Source organism: Euprymna scolopes, chromosome 4, assembly GCF_053919585.1.
Source record: "Euprymna scolopes isolate OS-2025 chromosome 4, ASM5391958v1, whole genome shotgun sequence".
Taxonomy (NCBI): Eukaryota; Metazoa; Mollusca; class Cephalopoda; order Sepiida; family Sepiolidae; genus Euprymna; species Euprymna scolopes.
Window position 1 is genome coordinate 90,966,550 of NC_136485.1, and position 5,647 is coordinate 90,972,196.

The following is a 5,647-nucleotide window of genomic DNA, read 5'->3' on the forward strand; positions in this document are numbered from 1 at the left end:
TACTGTCTCTCCAAAGGAAGGCATATATATATATATATATATATATATATATATATATATATATATATATATATATATATATATATATATGTGTGTGTGTGTGTGTGTGTGTGTGTGTGTGGTAGCTTCCTTAAAACTTGACAGACTATGGATACGCACTGTTAGGATGCTTGCATGTGGAATTTTTGTGCAAAAGTTGTGCAATCTCCAACAATATGTCTCCTGAGTTGGAATTGTTAAATACCAGTGGCAAGTAAAGATTCAGGATGACTGGAATCAATGCCGAGAGAAGCGGAGAGTATCATGGTATCCAGCACTTAGTATTCCAAACGGTCACCCATCTGGTACTAGCTAGGGTCAATGTTGCTTAACTTTGGTGATCTGATAAGAACCGGTGTGTCAACGTTATTATGCCATATATATATATATATATATATATATATATATATATATATATATATATATATATATATATATATATATATATATATATATATATATATATATATATATATATATATATATATTACACCTAGAATATATATATATATATATATATATATATATATATATATATATATATATATATATATATATATATGGCATAATAACGTTGACACACCGGTTCTTATCAGATCACCAAAGTTAAGCAACATTGACCCTAGCTAGTACCAGATGGGTGACCGTTTGGAATACTATATATATATATATATATATATATATATATATATATATTACACCTAGAATATATATATATATATATATATATATATATATATATATATATATATATATATATATATATATATATATGGCATAATAACGTTGACACACCGGTTCTTATCAGATCACCAAAGTTAAGCAACATTGACCCTAGCTAGTACCAGATGGGTGACCGTTTGGAATACTAAGTGCTGGATACCATGATACTCTCCGCTTCTCTCGGCATTGATTCCAGTCATCCTGAATCTTTACTTGCCACTGGTATTTAACAATTCCAACTCAGGAGACATATAGTTGGAGATTGCACAACTTTTGCACAAAAATTCCACATGCAAGCATCCTAACAGTGCGTATCCATAGTCTGTCAAGTTTTAAGGAAGCTACCACACACACACACACACACACACACACACACACACACATATATATATATATATATATATAAATATATATATATATATATATTTTGTGTACAGAAAGTTGTTAGTTGAGACAGATCATTGGTACCGTCGGTTTCAAGCCCGATAATGAGGCCCGTTTAAGGTATCCTTATCAAGCTCTCTTCAGCCAATATTCGTCTCCTTGTAACTGTAAAACAGAATAACTCCGTGCTATTCAATAATATTTGTCTAAACAAGAACATGCTGCCTAAATATACACAATATATATATATATATATATATATATATATATATATATATATTTATTAGGATGGGAGAATGATATAATGATGAATGAACTACTTGAAATGTTCCCCAAACGACAAGGTAATCGCTGAGAGGATAGTACCATGACAACAGAATAGATAATACACTAACGCCCCCAATTAAATAAAAGAAGGTTATCCTGTGTGGATTTTACCATGAGGACGGATGTATATTATACTCTCTCTCCAAAAGAGAGGTAATTTCTAGGTGTAATTTTCATAACCAATGAAAATAAACTACACTACCCCTCAAGAAAGAAATAAAGCCTGTGAGGATTCTTAAAAGGGGTGGTTGTGGTATTATGATGGACGAACATATACTCCACTATCAGGGTTGCGGCGTCGGATGGTAAAAGTCTGACTTCGACTCCAACTCTTAGAATTCCTAGAATGCCAACTCCGACTCCAACTCTGACTCCCTTGATATCTTCGACTCTGACTCCCGACTCCCGACTCCCGACTCCCGACTCCCAACTCCGACTCCCGACTCCAACTCCCAACTCCGACTTCTTCACCCCTATGTGGAAATCTATTCTGCAGATTCATATACCAGCCTCCTACACCTATTCAGCATTTTATAATTACTTTTCATGCATATTATTTTTTAGGTTTAACATTCACTTGTATGATAAATATACTCATATATACTTAACCAGCTTTATTCATTTATTTATTTTACTCACATTAACTCCTAACAAGACATATCACCACTTGGACGTAAAAGTCTACTATTTGAGACCATGTCTAGGAAAGATTAGCAAGATGTCGGTTTATGTTACATTTAAACTTCTGCATATCAGTACGACCAGGAAAGCAGGTAGCAGGAAGGGAATTCCAAAGTCTAGTTGTTCGAGGAAAGAAATTATTAGAATAGAAAGCTGTTTGGCACCTAGGGACCTCAACAGTGAAAGGATGAGATCTTATTGCTAAGTGGGTTTGTTGGGAATGTGTACAGTGAGAGGGCATATATTTATAAAACAGGTACAGATGTAACATTGCAGCGATGGGACAAGGACTGGAGCATAGTTGATAAAGTGGGACGATTAGATTGACAATTCTTTTTTGGAATCTATCCAAGAGGGAGAGGCTAGTGGTAGATGCACTAGCCCAGATGTGGCAACAATACTCCAGGCATGGGCGAATGGTAGCCTTGTAGAGGTACAGGATACCATCAGGTGTGAATAGTCTTCTAGCTCGATAGAGGGAACCCACCATCTTTGCAGTAGTCTTTGCAATGTCCTCTATGTATTTGTTCCTGTTCATATTGCCTGCAAATGTTAGGCCAAGGAGTTTGCAGGTAGAATTCTCAGGTAGGGTGTTATTTTTCATCAACATAGGCGGTTCAAGAGGCGTAATTATTAAAGGACAGCAGCTTAGTTTTAGTATTATTAAATGTAAACATCCATTTGCATCCTCATTCCATAATGATCTGGAGGTCATTTTCTAATGATTCTGGCATTGTCTTAGATTTATGTATATCCATTCTTCCCTCATGCATGTTATGGAGCGTTTTATCATCAGCAAATATACCCATCTCGGACACAATATTACCAGAGAGGTCGTTTTTGAATATCAGGAATAATAGTGGTCCAAGGATCGACCCCTGAGGCACTCCTGCATTAATGTTATGCTGCTTGGATGCATGTCTGTCAATGACAACTTGTATGCTTCTATTGTCTAAGTTGGGTCTAATTATATTTAGTACACGTCCAGTTATAACATACAATTTAATTTTCATTAGCAGCCCTTTGTGTCAGACTTTGTCAAACGCCTTGGATATGTTAAGAGCTACAGCTGTGGCTTTGCCCACTTTATCCAGTACATGGTAAATGCGTTCACAGATGAATGTTAAAATGTATGCAGTAGAATGACATTGCCTGAATCCATACTGTTTGTCAGAGAGAAGATTTGCTTTTGCGAGGTGGTGAACTAGTGCTTGATTAATTAAGGTTTCAAAGATTTTAGTGAAGAGGGGGGAGAGATTAATGGGGCGATAATTGAGAGGGTCTGTTCTTTCACCAGGATTTCCATACACTGGTACCATAAAGGCCATCTTCCAGCTATTAGGGAAGCAAGATTCAGTAAGGCATTTATTGTAGAGCTTTAAAAGTATGGGGGTTAACTCAGTTAAACATTTCTTAATTAGTATAGCAGGGATGATATCAGGCCCACACGCCTTTGAGGTGTTTAAGTTTTTTATGATATCACGGACATGAGAAGGGGTGATTTTTACAACATCTAATGTGGCTTCAGTCCACATAGGAAAATTTGGAAGGGAGTTGTTTGTTAGCTCTGAGGTAGAGTTAGAGGCAAATCGCCAGGACAGCAGTTCCGTTTTCTCTGTTACTGTGCATGCAACCTTCTGGTTGTTGCTCAGTGGAGGAATCACTGATTGTCTTTTATTCACTACACTAGTATAGATTTTTCAGAAATCACGAGTTCCTATCTTTTGCGATTCTATGTGTTCCCTAATTATTTCAAGATGCTTTCTTTTGGCTGTCGCTATTTCTCTCTTACAATGATCTCCAGCATCTACGAATTTTTGCCTATTTGTATTTGACTTATGACGTACAAACTGGCGGAATGCATGCTGTCTTTGTGCCATAGCAGCTGCACAATCTGTAGTGAACCATGGAGGTGAGTGGGGCTTGCTATAATGCTTCCATCTAAGAACATATGCTTCAATTCCTGCTTTGCACCATTCAGTTGTCTTATTGCACACTGTTCAGCAGGAAGTGAGAAGACATCAGTCCATGGGGTATCTCGGATGTGTTCTCTAATGGTTTCCCAGTCAGCCCTGTTATAGTACCTTGTTGTTTTGAGCAATGATTCCTAACCTTGAGGTTGGGATTTAAATGTGATGTCAGCTGATACTACTAGGTGGTCTGCACTTCCAAGTGGACTGTGGGCATTAGTCACACAATCCTCAGGTGGTGAGGAATAGGTCTATAAGTGAAGCCTGCTGTGGTTCACGATCTGGTAGGCGGGTTGGTCTGTGTCTGTGTGAGAGAATGGGATATGAGAAGCTATAAGTAGAGCATCCAGCTGCATCTGTGTAACCTGAGAAACCAGCCAGTTTTTATCGTGGACATTAAAATCACCAAATGCATGTATTTGGGCGTTACTATCTAAGGAGAGTGCTGCATCTATACTATCAGAAACCTGATCGATTAAGGTACAATCCTGACTTGAGGGAGAACATACAATTTAATTGATGTGATTTGGAAGATCATTAATGTAGATCAGGGAGAAAGTTCGACCTAGGATGGACTCCTGAGGGATTCTAGCATTAATGAGATGAGCTTCTGTTTTCTGCTCATCAACCACTACCCTTATTATGAACCTTTAAGAGAGAAATGATTTAATAATTGAAAAGACATTTCCAGCTATACCATAGTTGGAGATCTTGTGAAGTAAGCCTTTATGCCATACCCTATCATAGGCATTTGATATGTCAAGAACAATTGCCCTAGAAAGGAAGCCTCCGTCGAGAGTTTATGAGAAATAACCGTAAGCACATCCGCTGTAGATCTAGCAGAATGGAAACCATATTGCATGCCACTAAGAAGGTTATTTTTGCTGAAGTGATTGACTGCTTCTCTATTTGATACAAATTCAAGTAACTTACTCATGACGCACAGGAGACTTATTGGTCTGTACTAAGAGGGAGATGACTGATCACCTGAATTCTTAAATACAGCACATACTGATGAGATTTTCCAGGGTGTTTAAAAGCAATTCTCCTTAAAACAATGCTTAAACAGCTTTGTAAGTATGGGAACTAGTTCTGGTTGAACTTTTTGAGCACTATAATTGGAATGCCGTCAGAGCCAGTTGCTTTACTGGAATCAAGGTTTTTGATTAGCTTGGTGACATCAGGCACAGATATTTGCATAGCATGTTTCTTGATACAGGAGTAAATATGGGGGATCGGCGGCCTTGGTCGCATAGAGTAGAATTAGCTGCAAAGTTCTTGGCAAAGAGTTTGGCTTTATCTGATGCTGACGAGATTACTTCAGGTCCATTGATTATATTTGGGATAGAGCACACGCTTCTGTTCACCAGCCTGATAGATCCTGAACTGTCATCTAGGCTTCAGCCCCTGTTCCGTCGACGAAATATTTTATCCCTCTGCTTGTTTTACAAGTATTTTAATGCTGGATGCTCTGACGAATTACAAGCTCTTGTGTCCCCCCCCCCGATGAAAATACCCCCGAC